We start from the raw sequence: 23,042 nt of genomic DNA, 5'->3' as shown, positions 1-23,042 counted from the left end.
CCTCAGCTGTGCAGGGGAATCCGAGACCAAGCTCACCCCTAGGGCTGTCTCCCAGAAGTCTGGCCTCTGGCTGCGAATCCACAGCGTGGCTCAGCCATGCAGAGTCCAGGCCCCACAGGCTTCTTAGCTCACCTCTCTGACTCCCCTGTCCTCCCTTCTCCTAACAACATGTCAGCTGAAACTGTGAACGGGCTCCTGGGGAAAGCCATCCTCCTGTATCAATCCCTGTAAAGCAGACACCAAGAGATGGGTGTGCACTGTTTAAAGCTTAAGGGCATTTCCTGAAGGTACTTTTCAGTGCAGAAATTTTGTTTCTTTCCTTGGGGATTGTGAATGAATGAATGAAAAATAGAAATGTTTCCTTCAGAGCTCAGTGGAAATGTCACTTTCTCAAGGATGCATTCCCTGATATTCTTAAGTCCCCTGTTATCTGCTGGCGTCATATCTAGTAATTTTCCTTATCATGACTGTAATGAAACAGTAATGTATGCAACCGTTTAACATCCACCTAGCCAACTAGAATATGAATGCCATTGCTCTTTCCATTGTTTCGTGCACTACGCCTCGTACAGTGTGTGACGCAGAGTGGAACCTCAATAAATATTTGTGGAATGACCGAATAGCCCCCCTCATCGTGGCCCTCCAAGTGTGGTTGGTCTGCAGGTCAGCAGCAGCTGGGAACTTTGTAGAAATGCACATTCTAGAGCCTCATCCCAGCCTTACTGTATCAGAATGGGCTGGGGGGTGGGGTGGAGATGGAGCTGGAGCCCAGCAATCTATGTGTTAATAAGTTTTCCAGGTGATTCTGATGCACACTCAAGGGTTGTGGTGCAGTTTGTTAAGGTTTTGCACAAGACTCTATCCCATCAGGGATCTGAACCATAGGTAGGGGAAAGACAGAAAGAAACCTAAACCTGTGGTTTGGGCAAGCAAAACGGAGATGGGAAAGAGGGAGTAAATGTGTGTGTGTGTGCACGCGTTGTGTGGCGACTAGAGCTGCAGCTGCCTGGGCACAAAGGACCGCAACATACTAAATACACATTTGAGGGCCAATTCAAGTCCCCAACGAGCTAACAGTGCTCAGACACGAGGCTGTCCCCATGCACACTGAGTGTACACTTACCCCGGGGACAGGTTCCCTGGCCTCTTAAGGTTTGTTTTTCAGGGTAACCAAGCATGGTGGGATCCAGATTTGTGACCTCTTGGTGGGAGAGATTGCTGGCCTGTAAGACCCCCCAAAAAGTATTCCAGAAATTATTCCCTTCAGCCTGGGAAATGTCACTCACTGTTCAATATGGATTGGCTATGGCAGTGGCTGTTAGTAATTTTATAATCTGTTGCTCCTCCCTTAACAGCTGTTGGGTGGCTCCCTGCAAGTCCCCTCTCGTGGTCTGAGAACTCCTGGCTCAAGACTGTCCCACTCAGCTCCATGTTCCCTTTTTCCAGAATTAGTTATCTTAAAAAATTATTTAGAAAGTTTGACTCAGAAATTACACAATTCATAATGCTTAAGATTATTTAAGACGTATGAATACGAAGAGTGAATGGATTGAACATAAGAGAAGAGACACTTGGACTCAGCCACTTGGATGACGGTTCCCAATGGACTGGATTGGCGTCCACCATCTTCCCTTGGACTTCAGGATTTGTCTGCGAGCCCCTCCTGGAGGGTGCCAGCCTTTCTGTCCAGGGAGTGTTCCTTCCTCCCCACTACCCCCACCTGCTCCACCAACTCCATCTTCACTTGTTACCCTGAGCACGGTCTCCATCCCCCTGAAACTCCCAGCATGCCGCAAGGTTGAGGCTCTGCCCATTATAACCCTGTCAATGACTAGCTCTTAGTTTAACAAACTACTTTGGAGACCTCCCACTTCATAAAAAATTTGTGTATATATTTTTTTGCTTTTTTCATTAAAAAAAGGTCAATGGCTATGTTAGTTTAGAAAACAGATTCATATTGGATACAGAGATTTTAATGGGAAAGAAAAGAGTCCTAATAAAGACGAGTGGCTGACCATCAGCTGGACCTTGTCTTTCTAGCCTCTTTCATTATCTGAACTGCTCTATTTATTGTTTCAGATTATTTCCAATAGTGAGAATGTTCTTCCCGAAATATTCTTAGTCTATTTCCAGTGAGTAAGAAAAAATGAGAGAAAGAGAAGCCAGAGCCTGAGCTGGCCTGTGGGCTTTTCTAGCCCACTATTATATTAACAATCATGTTTTCATAAGTGTGTATTTATTCCCCATGGGCGTGTCCTGGATTCCATCACAAACATCCTTGATGACCACAGCAGTGTCTTCTGATGACAATCCAACACTTTATCCTAAACGCCCCCACTGACTCAGCTCAGCCCACAGGATGGATCACGCCTGAAACAGATGTCCTGGCTTCCCCGGGCCAAGGAGTCTCAGCCCCTCCCAGTAGATGAGACACTTCATCCCTTGGACACCAGAAGCATCTTCCGGATTTCATCAGGCAAGGTGAGATATTTATCTGGGGGATGAGCCCAACTGTCTTGGCTTAAGCAAACCAACCAACCGTGAGAACTTAGTAAGAGCCCAAACCTGATATGTAAAATGTAGCATAAGACAATTATATTGAACTGAAAATAGCACATTCTTTTTCTGGTAAGCCAGTAACATCCCAAGATGATTTTGTAAAGGGAAGGATAAAATAATCTCACTAAGAAATCCACACGTTCTGGAGAAGGTAACCAAACTAGAGGACGTATAATATTTCCCAATAAGGACTTTAAAATTTAATCAAAGCCTCAAAGCAATGGGAAAGCCCTTACTAAAATACGTGGTCAACATATGTCTTCTGTGTCATCTAACGAGCACTTCTCAAACGTTAACATGCACACGAACCCCCTGGGGGGCTCGTTACCAGGCAGATTCTGATTCAGACGGTCCCAGGTAGGGCCTCAGATTCTGCATTTCTAACCAGTTCCATACACTGCAGATGCTGCTGGTCTGTGGCCCACACTTTGAGTAGCAAGGATGTACACTATTCTTAAAGCAGTGTTTCTCCAAAGGTGGTCATTGGGTCACTTGTAGGAGAGTCTCCTGGGTAATCTGTTAAAACACAGAGTCCCACGCTCCCCTGCAGCTCCCTAAATCCAGTATCTAGGTGATACCCAGGAATCTGTATTTAGCAAACCGCCCACATGATTCTTGTCAATGCTAACGCTTGGGAATAAGCACTGTCTAATGGAAAAATGGCGAATTTGGGATAACCAGGAAACGGGTGGGGAAGGCTTTGGCTGTAGCAAGAAGGCTCTTGTGCAATCAATAGGAAGGGAAGGAGCCAAGCAGTTAAGCAGGTGGGACATTCGTAGATTGGCAGGTGCAAGCCGTTCAGGGAATCTAGATAATACGGAAGAAGTTCATATAAGCGCTCATGATGATATGATGCTGTACTAAGTTCTGTTGCTAAAATAAACTTTAATTCTGAATACTGAGCAGATGCTCCTCACTTTAAAAAATAATTATGACTTGGAAAAAGTTGCCGAAAATTGTTTTTATTTTCCTATCTTCTCATTGACTTACGTGATAATTTTAAAGGAGTTTCTCATCATTTATGTGGACTCTTCCCTTGGTGGTGTGCCCTTGTGTTTTAGCTTTTATGTATTTCCAGTCGTCAGTCCCTGTCTTTTTGATGGAGGAGAAAACAATTTATAAACAAATGCTAACTTTGATCAAGTTCATTGCTTCTCAAAAAAGTAAATTTGTTAAAGATTGTACTTGTATGGTAATAATAGCTAACATTTCCAATGTGTTTATTATGCACTTAAACTGTGGCAAGTAAATTAAATTTATGACTGCAATTAATACTCAGGAGGAGATATGTGCCATTATTGTCCCCAAGGGCAAGAAAGCTTCAAAGAGTCTAGGAAGCTGTGGGAGCCGGCACTCCTGGCTGGCCCCTGGCCAGTGTTTCACCCTTGAAACTTCCCAGGTTGCCAGGGCCGGGAGTTCCTGCTCCCAAATCGAGACTCACAGGCCCCAGGGGAGTGTGTGTGTTTGGCAGCGCCACCCTGCGCTGCATAGAAAAGTCTGCCTTATAGAAGCCCAATGTGATCCCTTGCTTTTTAAGCTTCTCGCAGAGAATCATCGTCATGTCACCTTGGAAGAGGTGAAATTGGTAGAGGCGACAAATGACACTAGTTGGTGTCACCTTAGAAATAGACAGCCCCATCCTTCCCAAATCAATTCCCATTTATGATGGAGGAGAAATCAGTAGATGAAGAACATTTAAAATGAAATTTTTAAATAGCGCTTACTACCCATCGGAGACTGTTCTAAGTTGTGGGTGGATCCAAATGAGGGTGTGACACCCCTATTCCCAAAGAAACAGTCCTCTCGGGAAGACAGGGGTCACAAATGCCAAACTGTTAGAGAAAGACAGAGGAGGTAGAGGTCAAGAGAGCGAGATTCTCTTTTGTCCGGCATTAGCATAGCCGTGGCTGCTGTCTTTGATATTTCTCATAGCTCTTTTCAGATTTTTAGGTTTAACCTTCCTGTATGTATATATTTTATATGCTGTTGTAAAAAGCATATCGCTGAGGTTTTTTTTTTTTTAATCCAAGCCAACAGTCTCTGCCTGTTGACTGGCAGGTTTATTGTATTTACGTTCATTGTCGCTGTGGAGATATTTGTTCTGGCAAAACCTTTGGAGTCACCCTTGACTCATCTCTCCCACAGCATGCTGTGAGCCACCAGCAAATCCTGTGGACTTCGCCTTCACAGTATAGCCAGACTCCCCGGCCCTTCTCACCACGTCACCCGTCCAACTTGCAGTCACCTCTCACCTGGATGACTGCAACAGCCACCCAACTAGTCTCTGCTCTTTCCTCTTTTGGTCTGTTTGCATCACAGCGTCTAGAGTGATCCCCCTGAAAAAAATAAATCAGATCATCTCCCTCCTCTCAAAAAGTCGTCCCGGGACTACCCATCTCACCGGGAGCAAAAGCCAAGTGTTCTGAGCAGCCCACAAAGTCCGCCTTGATCCAGTCCTGCCTCACCTCTGACCTCACCTCTTCCTCCTCTTCCGTCTGCCCTATGTGGCCTCCGCAAGCGCATGCTGGCCTCAGGATATTTGCATTTTCTTCGCCTGGAGTGCTTTCCCCCATATGCCCACATGGTTCAATTCCTTACCTCCCTCATATTTTTTGCAATACTATTGAGTGAGCCTGCCCCAACAGGCCTTTTTCCATCCTTAACACACCCATTGCACCTGTTTGTCTTGTGCTTCTCATTCTAAGACGTGCCGCACGGCATTTATTCATTTATCTGGTCTATTATGTTCCCTCCAACTAGGATAGAAGCTTCATGAAGGCAGATGTTTTTCTGTGTTTTGTTTCCTGCCATCTCCCTGATTCCTAAAACAGCGTCTAACTTTCACTGGGTGCTCCATAGTCTAATTGTTGAACAAATGAGTTTGGGTTTTTTTCTGCCTTCTTAAACTTTGTACTTTGTGTGTTTTTTTTCCTCCTTTCTTGCCTTTTTTTGGATTGAGTTTTAGTTTGTTTTAGTTATTCATTTGTTCCCTTCCACTTGTTTGGAAGATGTGTTACTCTCTCTATGTATATTTCTGTTCTTAGAGTGGCTAACTTTTCCATTTTAACTTTTAATTTTACTGTGATTAATTTAACTGAGTCTAATGAGAATCTCACCGTCACAGAACAACATTGTTTTTACCTTTAAGCCACTGATTTCCCCCTGGCTTTCTGGATCATCTAAGTGCTTGTTTTTTATGAGACGTGAATGTTCAACAATAGAACTAGGACTTGCTACTAAAAAAAAAAAAAAAGAAAAACACCCATCTCCCCAGATGATTGCATCTGCTGCTGTAGAGCTGCAGCACAATATTCTAACCCTTCCCTTGGACTGGGAGTTTTAACCATAAATTCCACCTTGTCTGATGCTATAACAAGGAAGTGGGAGTGGCAAGTGAATGTTTGGAATATATATTATTCACTGTTTTCGTTTCTCTCTTTCCTTAAACTTTATATGTAGTCTTTATAGACAAACAATTCCTATCTTAGTCTTTTAATAGGAGAATTTACCCCATTTATATTTAATAGACCTACTAATGAACCTAATTGTATCTCTTCCATCTGGCTTTGAGACTTTTATTTGTTTCACTTTTTTTTGTTCTTTCTTCCTTTTCTTCATTTTTTCCCCCCTGATTCAGTCAAGATATTGTTTCTTCCCTACTTCTCCCTATTTTCAGAAGTCGTATTCTGTTTTACTATTGGGCTAAAGGTTGTCCCCTCTGACTATACTCATAACACAACCTTCGTTTTTCTACCATTACAATTAAGCAAATATAGCCAGATAAGGCCAACACCTACCACTTGTTCACATGTAGGCAATAGTAACATGTAGGCCTGAGGAACAGAAATAGGCAAAAGGGACAAAACTGAATCCTTTCTGTATCTTCTAAACTTCTTTGTCAGCTATTTATTATTAATGCTTTTTCATATAAACCTCATTCTTCGATCTGGTTCCATTCTTTATAAAGGTAAGAACTAGAGAGGTGTCCAAAAGTAGGATGCCAGGTAGGAGTGGAATGTTCCAGTGAAAAGTTCACATTGGAGAGAATGACAGAGCAGGCTGGGTAAAAATATGGCAGAATGGAGAACGAGTCTTGCTCCCATCTCCTAGCTTGGTAACTGACCAACCTAGGCTGTGTGAGAAAGAAAACTATCTGATGTTTTACCAGAGAATTCACACTAGATTCCAGTGACTAAAAGGTGCCATCTTTTTGGAGGTCACTTGTACACTCATTATTATTATATTTGTATTTTATGTTGACTAAAATAACACGGGCTCCTTGCAGGAAACTTGGGCAACAGAAAAAGTGATAAGAAGAAAATGGAAATTGTCATGATCCCACTGTCCAGAGGAAACGACTGCTAACTTAGCGGTTTTAAGTTAGTTTAGAATTTTAGTTTAGGTTTAGTTTAGGTGTTTATTCTTTCAGAGTGGGGTTTTTCTTCCTGTGTTCACACGCATTTCGAATTTTGACTCTCTCAGTTACTGTGTAACTTTGATCTAGTGACTTAACGTCTCTGAATCTCCCCTTCTTTTCTGAAAACTGGATGTAAAAATAGCACTAACCTCATAGAGTTGTTGTGAAAGTTAAATAAGGTAAGGCACGTACAGTGTTTAGTACAGACTCTGACACAGAGTAGACACAGTAAATGGTAGCTCTCTCCCCTCCTCCTCTTCTCTTCCTCCTTTTCCTTCTTCTTCCCCCATTGTCGTGATGATAGAACCTTTCTCAGATCGCTAACTTTATAAAGTTGTGAGGATAAAAAGAGATAATGACCATAAATATCATCTTTGTATACAGCAGGCTTCCCAATTTATTTCTAGTATATCAAATGCCACAGATTTCCAACAGAGAAGACCAAATGTTTCCTCTTTCAAAAAATGTTTTGCGATCACCACCATGTCCTCAAAAGTTAGGTAGATTCTAGGGGGAATACAAGAGTATTTAAGACAATCTCCCTCCCCTTGAATTCTAATAACTGGTTTCCTACATTATTTCCTAGGACGACTCCAGATATCAAGTCATACTCTAAAATTAAGAAATTAAACACTGTGTTATTGGCACAGATATAAGAAAATAAATCAGCAGAACATATTAGAGAGTCCAGAAGCAAACACTTGTGCATATGGGAATTTAGTTAATGAAAACCATGGTATTCCAAATCAGTGGTGAAAGAAATTTCAATAAATAGTGTTGAGAAAATTGGTCATACATTTAGTAAAAGAAATAAAGACCTCTTAACTACTTCACAGCATTCACAAAAGTAAACTTATATAGATGAAAGAGTTAGGAACAAAAAGTCCCAAAACGAAACCTAGTATGAGAAGAAAATGTAGATGATTCAGTTATTTACTGCCTCATAGCGAACTGCCCCCAAACTTAATGCTTTAAAGCTACAATCATTTATTGTACATGTCTGCACGTCTTACATGTACATGTCTCACACATCTGCAGGTCATCTGGGCAGTTCTGCTCATCTGGACCAGATGTGGCTGATCTCAGTTGGACTTGCTCATGAGGCTGTGGTCAGCTGGCAGGTGGACTGGCGGCTGGCTGTCTAGGAATGGCCTTAGCCACATGTCTGCTGGTTGGCTGGATACTGGCCTGGGTGAGGGCAATGAGGCCCCATGTCTCTTCTCTTCCAGTATGCTTCCAGCCTGGATTTCTCACACAGCAGAGGAAGGGTTTCAAGAAGGAGAGCAAATGGTGCATATTGTCACTTCTTCTGCATTCCGTTGGCCAATGCAAGTCACAAGTGGGAAAAGAGGTGCCATCTCTGGATGGATGAAGCAGCAAAGTCGCATTGCGAAGGGTATGGATACAAGGAGTGAAAAACTATGGCCGTTTTTGCAATCTTTCACAACAGGAAGTTATTGGTTATTTTTCTGCTTTCAGGATTGATTTCATAAAAATGTAAAACTTAAGCACAGCAAGAGTTTCTATAAACAAAGTTAAAAGAAAAATGTCAAATTGAGAAAAATACATGCAGTGTATATGGTAGACAAAATGTTCCCCATAAACAGTAAAACAGACGATATTCTGATCTAAAAATAAACAAAGGTCCAAAATGCTAAATTCTCTAAAAGAACACAAACGTCCAACAAATGTGGGAAGATACTCGATCTCACTAGGAATCTAGAAAAACCAATTGAAAGGATAAAAAACAAGATAAAGCTCATCATTGAAATGACTGGCAAAGATGAAAATGATTCAAAGTATTCAGTGCTGCAAGCATGCAAAAAAATAGACTTTCATATACTATTGGGAGGTATAAATTTGCAAATCTTTCTGGAGGCCAATTGGCAATATATACAAAAAAATATTTAACGTGAGTCCTCTGTCTCCCAGCAATCTCCCTTCCAGGGATGCTTCTTAAGGGAGTGGTTGGGCAAGTGTCATTAACAACTGAGAACAATGTAAATGTCTAGTAATAGAGAAGGGGATGCCCAAATTACGGCAGCATGTCCACACGATGTAATGATGTATGTCTTAGCCCATTCGAGCTGCTGTAACAAAATACCAGGACTGGGTAGCAAATAAACAACAGAAATTTCTCTCTCACAATTCTGGAGGCTGGAAGTCTGAGATCAGGGTGCAGCGTGGTCAAGTGACGGTTCTCTCCCAGGTGGGAGACTTCTTGCTGTGTCCCCACATGGCAGAAAGGGCTCAGCAACTCTCTGGGGTCTCCTTTATAAGGTTACTAATCCCATTCACGAGGGCTCCACCCTCATGGCCTAATCACCTCCCGAAGGCCCCACTTGCTTGCACCATCACTTTGGGGGTTAGGATTTCAACATGAACTTGGGGGTACACAAACATTTAGACCACAGCAATGTGCAGCCATTAAAAAGAATGAGGCAGACCATTTTTCAAAACACGTGAGAGTCCATCCTGAACAACCTCCAGCTGACACATCTTTCTCTGCCAGGAGAAGTGATAACTTCCTGCTTTGAACTCCCTGTACCAGTATATAATTCTTACAGGGCATTTTTGTGTTTATCCTTCTACTGTCCAATCTATTTCTCCCTCTCTCTCTCTCTCTCATACACACGCACAGACATACAAACACTCTATAGTTGGCTTTAAAAAAAGAAGAGGAAAAATAAATAGTAAGAAATTTTGTTAGCAAAGAATACTGGGATTAATAATTTTAGACATTTTTGATCAATCTTAAAAGAGACGGGGATGGGTAGGGAATACCTTCAACTTTTGTTGGAGTTTTTTTGTTTGGTTGGCCAGTTGTTTGTTTTGTATTATAAGGAAACACTCCCCTAGGCTAGGACAGAGGGATGTACCTTTCTGCTGAAGGACCAAAAAGCCCTGGGGGACATTTTGCCATGTTAGTCCGCAAGAGGCAGGCCTGCTAGATGCTGCACTGTGGCCTCAAGTCCACTCACCTGCTGTGTAGTTCTGAGACCGTCAGAACATAAGTGGATTTATCTGGCATATGAACTTTATTTCTTTTTACTTATACGAGCTAATCTACTGAACCTTTATTTAAATTCCCATAATTCATAAAAATTAGAAGGCACTTAGAGTTTGAGGGTAAAGGAGTCTCTTTGTTTGAACCATACCCAGAAAGGTGGAATGGGAACACAGTTAAAATTCCATAGGAATAGAAAGAAAAAAGCAAGGATACAGGCCCCAAGAAAATGTGATTTGGAAAGAAGAGATCATTTTTGTGAGATGAGGTCATTTTTGTGTGACAAAAAAAGAAAGGACCACTTAGGGAGAAAATACATATCCCTCGTTATATGTTAAAGTTCAGAATTCCTGGTGCATTGCAATGTACATGCTTGTCGGAATTTTGAGTTTTAAAGTATGTGTACATTTCGTTAAAGTGTAACTGTCTGGTGGTATTCTTTCCATACTGCCCCACCTTGAAATACATTGTGTGTAACAATTAAATTTTAATCATGTATTTCTCTCTTCCCCTACTAGTGCAAACCCAAGAAAATAGACTTCCGGGATTTTTTTTTTAAACTATCATCCTGTAGAGACTTGTGTCAATTTCCAGACATGAGATAATATTTTAAAACCACTTCAAGAGTAATACCCATCCAATATGGCACTGGTTTGGATTTCAATTAGAATAATGACAATATATGGAAACTTGACAGTCTTTACTTGGTGTAAAAATGACAGAAGACTAACAACTAAACCATGCCAGCATTCTTTAACTTTTCTTGAAAGACTGAGATTTCATCTTAATACAGGAATGAACTCTCCCCAAATGAAAGCACTCTGATTTCCCCAAATTGTACACATCAACTTAAATTACTTACAAAACAGGTACATTTTATAGTTAAATGTTAGAGACTAGCTGTTAGTTTACTGCTTGTAAGGGTTTCCTAAGCTTGGACACGGGCTATTTTTTCTTTGCTAAATCCATATTTTCTAAGTATTTCTTCTGAGTGTTCTCCGAGGACTGGACCCCGACTGGAAGGGACAGAAGCTGGAGTTTTGGAAAGAAATGGAACAGACAATGGGACTATCACCTCCTGTTGATCCATAACAAAAGAGGTGCTCTCTTTATTCTTCAAGAGTTGAGAAGTATCATCAAACAGTTTATTTAGAAATTATATTGGGCTTGCCCAGTGGCACAGCGGTTAAGTTCGCATGTTCCGCTTCTTGGTGGCCCAGGGTTGGCCGGTTCAGATCCCGGGTGTGGACATGGCACAACTTGGCAAAAGCCATGCTGTGGTAGGTGTCCCACATATAAAGTAGAGGAAGATGGGCATGGATGTGAGCTCAAGGCCACTCTTCCTCAGCAAAAAAAAAGAGGAGGATTGGCAGTAGTTAGCTCAAGGCTAATCGTCCTCAAAAAAAAAAGAAATTATATCAACTTATTAAGACTGTCTTTGAGTTGTTTCCGAATGATAAGAAACAATGAAGAGTTCTCACAAAATACAAGTCTAAATATTATCACTTTATTCTTTTTTTTTTAAAGATTGGCACCTGAACTAGCATCTGTTGCCAATCTTCTTTTTTTTTCCTTTCCTTCTTCTTCTCCCCAGAGCCCCCCAGTACATAGTTGTATATTCTAGTTGTGAGTGCTTCTGGTTGTGCTATGTGGGACGCTGCCTCAGCATGGCCTGAAGAGCGGTGCCATGGCCGTGCCCAGGATCCGAACCAGCAAAACCCTGGGCTGCCACAGCGGAGAGCAAGAGCTTAACCACTCAGCCAAGGGGCTGGCCGCCATTTTATTCTTTATATTGATAAACCGCTTGAGAGTCATGGCCACAACTTGAGTTTCTTTCATATCCCTCACATAATAGGTATAGAATCTCAAAAGTTTTAAGTTCTAAAGGATCTCTACAATATGCTGACAGCAATATAAATGACATTTGTATAAAGCTATTCATTGTAAAACTAGAAAAGCAAAAGACTGAAAACAACCTAAGTCCCATTAATGGAACATCTACACAATGGAATACTATGCAGCTATAGAAAAGAATGAAGACACCTATATGTTGCAATGGAATGATCTCCACATACATTAAGTTAAAAAGCTAAGTGCAGAACAATATGTTAGTATGCCATCTTTTATCTAAGAAGGGGAAGGAATTTACATGGTTATAAGTATTTGCTTATAGTTTTTTAAAGCAATGGCAGGATAAAATAAAAACTAATGAAAATGTAAACTATCTCAATTTTTTACATTGGTTACATGTTGAAATGCTAACATTTTGCATATACTGAGTTAAATAAAATATATTATTAAATTAATTCCATCCATTGATTTTTTTAACATGGTAACTAGAAAATTTAATTATACAGGTTGCTCTCATATTTCCACTGGACAGCATGACTTAGGTGGCTGTGCCATCATCAACATACACACTGCCTCTCCAACGAGAAGGGTACCCAATCTTAGGTAGGAAAATATCGATCACATGAATTAATAAGAATACTTGAGGGGCCAGCCCCTTGGCCAAGTGGTTAAGTTCACACACTCCGCTCTGGTGGTCTGGGGTTTCGCTGGTTCGGATCCTGGGCACAGACATGGCACCACTCATCAGGCCATGCTGAGGTGGCGTCCCACATGCCACAACTAGAAGGACCCACAACTAAAATATACAACTATGTACCAGGGAGGACTTGGGGAGAAAAATGGAAAAATTAAATAAAAAATAGAAGATCGGCAACAGTTGTTAGCTCAGGTGCCAATCTTTAAAAAGAAAAAAAGAATACTTGGAACAAAAGTCTGACATCCTAATAGATGATCTCACTCTTCTAGATCTACTTGGTCCCGAAATTAGACTTCCAGGGTCACACTTTTTAGAATAGGAATCAGGAAATGAGGAATTGTGAATCAGAAAAATAGGAGCAGTTGATAAAGAGCTGCCTTTTCTTCAGAAGTTAGAATTTATGTGTCATGATATTAGACTTGACTTGACCGCGTAGCATTCAACCCACAGAGCAATTTGCATCTGTGAGAAAATGGAAATACCTGCTGACATCTTATGAGGTCGTCAGACTGTACGGATTGGTGCAAACTTGTGGCACACTCGTTGTCCATACATTGTGAGCGTCATCTCTAGAAGAACTTACTCTCTGCTCTTAATGTTGGCATCGTGAAAAGTGTAGGAAGTTATTAGTCTCTGCTAATGTCAAAGATTGGGGACATTCACTTAAACACTAGGACTTCCCCTATATGTATCTAAATATTTTTGAAGCTCTTTTTTTTTTTTTTTTTTTTGGTTAGTTAGGTTTCTTTCTCTTGAATGTAGCTTCTTTTAATTATAAAAATAATGCAAACTCAGCCAAAATTTTTGTAAAATACTAAAAGGTATAAAGAGAAAAGAATATCTGAAATTCCACCAGCCAGAGGTAGCCTCCGTTAACATTTAGAGATAGCTTCTTCTAGGTAATTTTCTCTACATATTGTAATAATTATACATAGAGTCCTATAAATTTTTTTATAAATGTGGTTTGATACATAGTTTTATATCTTGTCCTTATGTTCAACAATATGAGGTGCACACCTTTACATGACATTAAATTTTAATTTTACATCATCTCTTTAACAGTTTGAATGCTATTTCGTGGAACGGGTTACCCTTACTTATTAAAGTCTCTTGTAGAGGAACATTTGGACTAATTCCATTTTTTCCTGCTATGAACAACGCTACAACGAATTTCCTTTTCCATTGCTGCTTTCTTATTCTCTGCACTAAGATTATTCCGTGAAATTCTACTGTTTTAAGACTTTGGATACAATTGCTTTCCAGAAAGTTTTCCACAATTTTACTTATACAGGTAGTATATGCTTATGTTTGTTTTCTAACACTTTTACCAAAATTAGATAGTTTTATACTTTTGATAGACAGAAATATCTGTCTGCTGTGTTATAACATATCAAGAAAATCCTATAAAAGTGCTGCCACTCAACCTTTGCTGACCTATAAACGACCATTTCATACGGATAAATCTACCAGAAATTTCTATAAATACATTTCACTATCTTACTCTTACATATTATGTTTTGTTAACCTAAAGAAAGTAATTCAATATCACGAGGTCTTAGATTAACCTTCATAACAGCCACCACTCAATTCTCTCCTCTCAGCCGCAAAAATCCTGACCCCACACTGTTGCCAGGAAGAGGTACTATAAATAAATCAAGCTGGCCATGTCATTCTCTGATAAAAACCCTGCACTGTCTCCTTGGGATATGGTGGTGCCATCTGCGGAAATGAGAAAAAATGGGGCGTGGCGGGGGGGGAGCGGATCATGTTTATGGAGGAAGGAGAAAGAAATCACAAGTTCCATTTCGGACATGTCAAGTTTGAGACAGTGTGAAACATCCAAGCGGAGATGTCAAATAGCCAGTTAGATATATGATTCCAGAGTTCAGAAGTCTTAACTGAACATGAAAATTGGGGTAACGTCAGCCTAGGAATGGCATTGATAGCTGTAAATATACCTGCTCCTCTCTCCGCAGCGCACTCAGTATGAACGGGTTCCGTGACTTTCTCCTGAGCAAACCTGTGCAGAAGGATGAAAGGCTTTCTCCCCAGCTGTCAACAAGTACAATTCATTAAGGAACATTTACATGCACAGAGGAAAGGGAGCATAAATTCTCCCACCCTGAAGGAGACAGAACAAAAGTCATTGCAAAGATCAGGTCAGAAGTTGGCCAAATTTGCAAGAGAAATCCTGTAAGCAAGGCCCTCTTTTTCAGTCTTTGTCACTAACTTCTACATGCGAAGAGCCCCCATTTGTCATTTAATTTGGTTTGGAAATGACTCCACCTGGATTTAGGAGACGTGAAGCAATGCGATGTTTCAGGAAACAGAAAGATGTCCTAGTCAGAGAGACGACATGAATCCTCCATCAGCCTCTACCGCGTGGCTCTGACCCTTCCCAACTTCTCTACCCCTCCTCACTTGTAAACTCGGGCCGATGACGCCTGCTCTTATGAGATTTAGAGATTAAATATGTTCACAGCATAACACACTCGCCGGCCCACAACAGGCTGTCAGTGAGTGTAGAATGTTGTTTTCGCTGAGAAAGGTATAAAACTCTTTTTAGCACAGACTTTTGCACCAGGAATATGGCAGCACATCTGTGTGACACTAGTGGCTAGTTTATATGTCTGCACCAACTCAGCCCTGCGGGGTGTTGGGGACCAAGGGGAGGCATGGACAGCTCTGTCATACATGAAGGGGATAGAATATTCCATAAAGGGTCTCCACCATGGCTGTACCCACCATCCACACAATTACTGCTTACTCTGCTGTTGAAATTCAAGACATATGTATGGACATTGGAAGTCAACGTGCTACGAGCGCTGTGGGGTGGAATGGGTAAAATGCTCGGCCTTCATCTCATGGTGCTTGGGGTAGTGAGGGAAAAAATGCACATGTGAAAGCTTGTCTTTTTCCCCAGAGTGAGTATCTTAAAATTGTTGAAGTTGGAAAAACTGCCATTTGGGGGCAGGGGTTGCAACTGAGTCTGCATTTTGGGCTGGAGAGCCGAACTGTCTTCCTTCCCTTGGTTCTGGGAAGGAAACCTATGTTTTCTTAGCCATGAGGGTGTTCAGCAAGGGTGGGCTCTGTCCTTGGGAAAGACTCGAACCAGGGAAATCGTCCAAATGCAGGCGTGTCAGACAGCGCGTGTTGACCCATGAGCAGAGGCAGAGTTGAGCAGAGATTAGGAAGATGCTGCCCGACCCCTCGGCCTCCAACTGGAAGGAATCGAGGAGGGGCAGACACTCAGACAGGACAGGGACAAGGAACTCCCACTGCAGAGCCCTCTTTAGAGAAAGACAGCCCGTAGGAGACTCCTGTTTGGGGGGTGGGGGGGGGCATGGGGGGGGTGGCCATGACTCATGGTTTTGGTAGCCATATCTGATTTTGACCTAAATTTTCCTTTTTCACCAGTTCTGCTAACTACACAACCACTAACAGCAGCCATAATGATAAGGGCTAAGACTTTTTAAATGCTGTTCCAAGCACTTTACACAAACAAGTATATGTAAAAGGGGAAAGTACTCTTATCACGCCCACTTTTCAGATGAGGAAACTGAGGCACAGAGAGACCAAGTAACTTCTCAAGGTCACTCAGATAAGATATGTCTTTCCCGCATTATAATCCCCACACACAGTAGAGCCAAGCCTTTGTTAAACTTTTATTGAACTCTTGGGTCTACTGCTAGCTGAGTTGGGCAGGATAGGGGCAGGAGCTATGTCCACGCTTTGGGTAAATCAGCGGAGGGCAAAGAGCAGGAGTAAAGGGGAGGTGATGAAACAGAGAGACAGAATATGGAATATTCCTTTGAGAAACTCAGCTGAGAAGGAAATGGGAGAGATGAGGCTATAGCTAGAGGGAGGCAAAGGCTCAGGGGATATCTTTTTAGGATTGGAGGTACTTGGGCATATTTAGAAGCTCAAAAGAAACAGATAGTAAAATGGGAGAAAGGTTGAAGATAGGAGAGAGAAAGGGGACAATTACAAGACCTTCCCATTGGAAGTGGGAGGAAGTGGGATTAAGAGTGTAGGTGAGGTGGCTGTTGGACAGAAGGTGACATGACTCACCCGGAGTGCCTGGTGGGGTGGAGGGAAGGAGGTGTGCAGCTGATCGTAAGTGGATGTGGTTTGCAGAAAGCTGATATAATCCACACCGGGTGAAGTTAGTTTTTATGATGAAATAGAACACATCTTTGGCCAAGGGTAAAGACTGGAGTTTGGGTAGGGAATTAGAGAAGTAAAGATTTGAAACAATTGCTGAGTGGTCAGGGGTAAGAGGCCAAGAAAGGACAGGAAAAAGGACTTTTGAAAGGTATTGAGGGTCCAACTGGGGGAGGAGACCAGGAGTAGTGGATCCAGTATATTCTGTGCTGTGATTTGCTTAAGTGACACTCAGCATTAGTGACAGTGTCAGAGTGATCTGGGGGTTTGCTGGGCCGGGCAGGGGCAGGGGAAGGACAAGGGTTGAAAGAGATGAGAATGTGGTTTAGAGGATCAATCCTCTGGCCCAAGTTGGATCAAGAATTTATACAAGGAAACGGCTGCTAGGTTGGGAGAGGTGAAGGCCTATGCAGCAGTTGTAGTCAACAGCAGGGGCAGCAGCGACAAAGCTGAGAGAGATGGGGATATTAACATTTACACTTTCAGAGGGGAAACCATTCTGGGTGATGACCAGGTCTGGGGTGTGAGATACAACTGGGTAACAGAAATGGAAAGGAGGAGAAACCAATGGAGAGAAGGATATCAAGACCCTGACGACATAGCTGTGTGTGTGCTGTCCATGCGGACACTGCAGTGACCCAAGAGGAGTGGCAGGACACGAGGCAGAGAAGAAGGCTACAGTCTTTGCGCTGAAGTCCTCTGGGAAGGTGGGAGGGACCAGGATGTCAACTGAGAGCACTGCTGAGCCCGGTGGCCTGAGCCACCAAGGAAGCAGCCTTAACCATGGGAAAGAGGAGAGGCCAGCAGAAAAGCCTTATGAGTAAGGGCACAGGTTTTGAAGCAAAGCAAACATGGGTTCAAATCCCACTCCTGCCACTTACAAAGTAGTGGGACTGGGGGTAGGTTCAAAACCTTTCGGTCCTTGGTTTCCTCATCCCCAGAAGTAGGGATAATAGCTCCTATTCTCGTGAGAACTGAGACCAGATGGGATGCGCGGGCAGCCCAGTCCTGACACCTAACGAGCGTCTGACAAAAGGCAGCTTCCCTGTGTCCTTCTTTTTCCTCGTTTACTGAAAATCCTACTTGTCTATCAGGTTTTAGACCAAAGGTCAACTCTTCTCCATGAAGGTTTCTGTATTCCATGAGCTGAAATTGCTCTTTCTCCTCGCTGAGTTCCCACAGCGGTTCCGGTGATCGTCTCCTGCAGTTGTGGTTCTCAGAGTTTTCTGTTGCATGCTTCTTCCCGGACCTGTCTTTACCCAGCTAGATTACAGACTCACGGAGAGGGAGGATAATAGCTCACATTTCTGTATTTCAGCCAAATGACCAATAAATATTTGTTGAATTTTTCCTACTTCCCTCTCAACATTATTCTAATAATTAAATCATGTTATAAAGCCTTATAATTAGAAAAAAATCCAGAAACTTCTTAAATTGCTGACAAAAATCTGGGCATCAGATATTCTAAACGCAAAGCCTACAGACTTTGAGGGGAAAATGGTGAGATCACACCCACGAATTATAGCACGTGGTAGTTGTGAGATCAAAAGATTTCACGTGAAAGAGTCAAGTCATTTATAACCTTCACTGACAGTAAGAATATGTTCCAAAATCGGTCAGTATATTACAATTCAACACATAGGACTTATTTTAAGCCAGTGCTTTAATTTGTTTTTCATTGTACCTTAAGCCATGTAGAAATCTCCATTCCTTTCAGGCAAAGGAGACATTTGGAGAATTTTATTCTGTCTTACCAGAATACGCAAGAATGCCCTGAAAGACAGAAATCAGAGCTTCATTAGAATCTCCTTAACAGTAAGTACACAGTTGCACAAGGAAACTTCTTTCCCCCCACATACATAAAAAGTCACAAAAAAGGAAGGAACTGCTGATACACATAACATGGCTGAATCTCAAAAACGGTGTGTTGAACAAAGGGAGCCCGTCCCAAGAGGAAATGCTGCGTGGTTGCCTTTATATGAGATTCTAGAAAAGGCAAAACGAATCTACAGTGACAGAAAGCATTGTTATCTGAAGGCTAGAGAATAATTGTGGAGGGGCAAATGGACCATTTTGGGAATGATGGAAATCATTTTCATCTTGATAGGAGTGTGGGTGACCTGGGTATGGGCATTTGTCAAAATTCATAGAGCTGTACATTTAAAATGGGTGCATTTTATTTCAAGTAAGTGATACCTCAATACAGGTGATTTTAAAATAAAATTTTTCAAAAAGCTCTAATAGAGATTGGGTTAATCTGACCAATTCTATGTGACCAGGACCCTCTGAGAGTCCTTGTTATCAGCAATGTTTCTAGATAGTTCCTGGGGTGGAGGAGACTCACAGTGAATTAATTCAAAGTTTGTAAAATGTCTGTCGTAAGTGGTAATAACAACAAAATAGAAGTTTTTTTCCAAGGCTGGAATTCCCCTTTTTCTTCCTGTTAGACCAAAAGAGATGGAGGAAGTCAACAACTGAGGGTGAGGAGAGCTCTCTGCTGACAAGGCCACGTATCCAGGTCCTTCCTGCTCCATGGCAAGCACAGGCTGGATGGAAGGCTTCCGTGGATGCTTTGGGAGCGAAGTTGCCTGGAGAACCCACAAACTCAGGAGCTAGCAACAAATTCCAGGACTTTCTATAACCCATTAAACACACTTGAAAGTGATTATCCTGAGCAGTAATTGAGAACAGCTGAGACTTAGAATGCTGGTTCATAACTTATCTTCGATGGGTGTTTCTCAAAATTTTTCTATATAAGAATCATCCAGCTAAGTATAATAGTTCGAAATCTTATCAAATTGTGTACTTAGTTGCTTTAACAAAGTTGTTTTGGGTTTTTTTCGTTGAAAAAAAATCAGATCTCCGGGCTGGCCCCGTGGCCGAGTGGTTAAGTTCGCGCGCTCCACTGCAGGCGGCCCAGTGTTTCGTTGGTTCGAATCCTGCTCGTGGACATGGCACTGCTCATCAAACCACGCTGAGGCGGCGTCCCACATGCCACAACTGAAAGGACCCACAACGAAGAATATACAACTATGTACCCAGGGGCTTTGGGGAGAAAAAGGAAAAAAAAATAAAATCTTTAAAACAAAAAACCAGATCTCATTGGTGGGAAAATTCTCCAGTCCTATGTCTGGAAGGAATGCACCTGTTTGGACCAGGGGTTGCTAACCAGCTGGTATAGCCCACAAAGTCTTACTCAAGAAAAAAGAATCATCAGACACTTAATCTGGCATTTTATAAAATGCTGTTTTCTGTGCTCCCCAAGGGTCTCATTTGTCTTTTATTAGTTTTGTCTCCCAAACTAGGGGGCAAGGATCCTAGTTTATGACTCCCAGAATACTTACCATACTCAAATTTGGCTCCTGGCCCCATAGTCCTCTCTTTTGAATGACTGTTCTATTCATGTTCTCAACTCAGGCCCCTGCCTGAAGCCTGAAGCTTGTCCTCCCTCAGCTGACTCCATCCTTCGCTATGTTGGTTTCTAACATCCTGAGTACACGCTTCTCCTTGACTGACCCAGCCCTAGAAGTCCACAGTTCTGCACCGTCCCCAAGGCCCCCTCATCTCCCCTCCTCTTCCCTACTCCCTGTCAGATGGCCTGAGGCCCCATGCCTTTCCTTGATGCTGCTAAGACCCCCTGTAGGCATTTTCATTCTCCAAAGAGATTTGGCTTTGCTAGACAGTGTGAATAGGGTAAGTGAGTGACTTGTGGCCCAGGGCAGGTGTGTGCTGCTGCCAACACCAGGAGTCCCAGCATACAAACCACACAGATTGAATTTTAAAATATTACCTGAGTGTAATGAGGATCTGTGACCTCCCTAAATCTGACATCCACACCCAAGTGGCTCTGGCGTTGCTTTATGCTCCCAGTCCTCATTGTGAACTGTCAACGTCAGGCAGTCACATTCCAGTTCCCCAGAGGTCACAGGAGATTCCAACGTGGAACAGCACTCAATTCTCCATACGATGCACAGATGCTGTACCTGGATTCTTTTTTTCCTCAAAGGAATTTTTTCCTTTCTAATGGAATTTATCCAGAAAATTGATTCTGATTCTCAGTTCCATACAGGCAGTCATATACTACAAAGCATTTTCCCCCAAAATTCTCATTTCCACTAATTCTGAAAATTTTAAGAGTGAATAAGCATTCTGAGAGAACTCATCTTCTCTGTTGAAAAAAATGTTAAGATGTTTTCTTTCTATAAAAGTTAGAGACCATCAAATATTTTTCCTACCCTATTAAGAATGACAAACAAAATATAGTCATGAAATAGCTGCCATTCGAGAACAGAAAAGACATTCTAGAGTTCTCTGGCTCCCAAATACAGTTGAGAGGCAGGAATAAAATGGGAAAATCTCAAAAAGAGCAGGACTGTTTCCTTATGATGTTTGACAAGGGGCACATGCTTTACGAAGAGAACCGTGCAGAAGAAATTAATCATAAGGGCAGAGACCTTTGCCAAACAATTTGAAACCACAATATTTGGTGGTTATTTCATAGGATGGAAGACTTTAAGTGAGAAGTCACATAATTTGGTTAGCAGACATAAAACAAGAGAGAAAAGTCATAAACAGTCATCGTAACCTGGCACTTCCTCTAGCTGAGGACATCTAATGAACTTTTCATGGGGCTTTTAGAGGCCAATTCGGCCGTTTTCATCCGTTCACTTTATATGGAATTCACCACAAATCAGACGGATGGAAAAGCTGCACAACTGCTTACTAGAGGAGAAAAGAGAAAATATTTCTCTCTTTTGGCAAAAGCGTGGGACCATGTTTTAAAAAAATCATTTTTAGTTGTTTCTGTTTTCTCTCCTATGAAGGAAGCATAAGTATGGGGAATTTAAATAAATGCAGAGCCAAGTAATTCACAATGACTTCAAAGATGTTTTCTGTCTATATTCAAATAAGGGAGTGCCTTGGGTTCCAGTAATTCACATTTCTGGTTACCATCATATTTTCCATACATGCACAGGGCCTTGCTTCATCCAGTCCAGGGCCTGGCATCCGACAAAGGCTGCAAGTTGCACACGAAAGACACAGTCATCATGTCTCAAATGTTAAGACTGTAAGCCAAAAGTACCCATTTTCCTTAATAATCCAATATGGCGCTGACATTTTGTACACACCTGTCCTTTCAGCCACCAAATCTGTATCCTAAAGGAGAACTTTCAACCTCTTCTCTTGCAGCCCTGGTTGTGTTTTCTCACCGTTTCCATTCTGTCTTTATCCTCCTAATGTGACCCTCTGGACAATTTCTCTACCCTGTGTCTTGTCTCCTTTCAACAGAGATTCTGATTCTCCGTCTTGGCTGCCCTCCCTCGAGAAACACAGCTTCCAAACTATCTGCTTTAGACCTTCCTGTCCCAGGTTTATTTTTGCACTTTCTGCAGAAATCACAAATCGTAAAATCGTAAAAATGTATTTGTATGCCCATTCTGATCTTTTCTGGAGGTAACGAGTGCAATGTATTCATTGTAGAATTTCAAGTGTGTAGAAGATTATGTAGACTAGAACAATCTTCCTGTTTTTCCAACATCCTTCCTAGCGATGTTTACTATTTGGCTGTTTTTCTGGTTCCAGCAGGTCAATAGGTTGAACATTCTATAGGTGGCTCCTAAACCCTTCCCTAGGTTGTGACAATTACTCCAGTGTTTATCATTTATGAGACAGAGTCATTTCCCTGCATGGATTAACTCGCACATAACCCACATGCAACCTCAGCACTACTCTTCTGGCCACTCTGAGTCTCTGGTGATCTTGTGGTTCATTAACAGCAGATCACCATGTGACCATATAAACTTGACTAGTGCCATCTGCACACTTTGAAAATTCGTGGTACATTTTCTCTTTTATTTCTAATAAATAAATGAAAAAGTCTTAGGTTCTGTTCCAATCTCATTTCAATTTTTAAAATCTGGCCTGTTTGGGGGGAAAGGTTCTAGTCATTTGCTCAACCAGTCAATCAACTAGAGTTTATTGAGAATGAACGTTAATGTGCAGGGGATCGTGGAGTTCTGAATATTTGTGTCTGACCAGTTTGTCGAGACTGGAAGTTTGAGTCATAGTTTTGGCTCCCAGGGTGCCCCTGAGTGCCTGCCTAGGGATATAAATAACACTGACAGTTCAGCAGTTGTCTATGAAACACTGTGTTCCTATAAAATTAAGGTTGCATAATTTGGTCAATAAGTCCACAATTTCATTCCACCCCCTCCCAATGGCTTGGCTTCACCTCTTCTGATAATAGATCTACTATATCCTGTTTATCCACTTACCCATTTCAAAAGACAATTTGGAAGTTGGAATCTCCTTCTAGATTTTTCTCCAAGGGTAATTCTGGAGAAGAG

General features: G+C 41.9%; 1 long non-coding RNA gene across 1 annotated transcript; it reads left to right on the top strand.

The window, feature by feature from the left end:
• The first annotated feature begins 2,340 nt into the window (after nucleotides 1–2,340).
• Nucleotides 2,341–19,376, top strand: LOC139080724 (uncharacterized). Its single transcript, XR_011535448.1, has 4 exons — nucleotides 2,341–2,481; nucleotides 8,206–8,372; nucleotides 18,413–18,510; nucleotides 19,143–19,376. It is a non-coding gene; the product is annotated as an uncharacterized lncRNA (long non-coding RNA).
• The last annotated feature ends 3,666 nt before the right edge of the window (nucleotides 19,377–23,042 follow it).

The sequence above is a fragment of the Equus przewalskii genome, chromosome 32 (genome assembly GCF_037783145.1).
Source record: "Equus przewalskii isolate Varuska chromosome 32, EquPr2, whole genome shotgun sequence".
Taxonomy (NCBI): Eukaryota; Metazoa; Chordata; class Mammalia; order Perissodactyla; family Equidae; genus Equus; species Equus przewalskii.
Note: the sequence above shows the minus strand (reverse complement) of the source record. Positions and strands in the feature narration are given on the sequence as shown.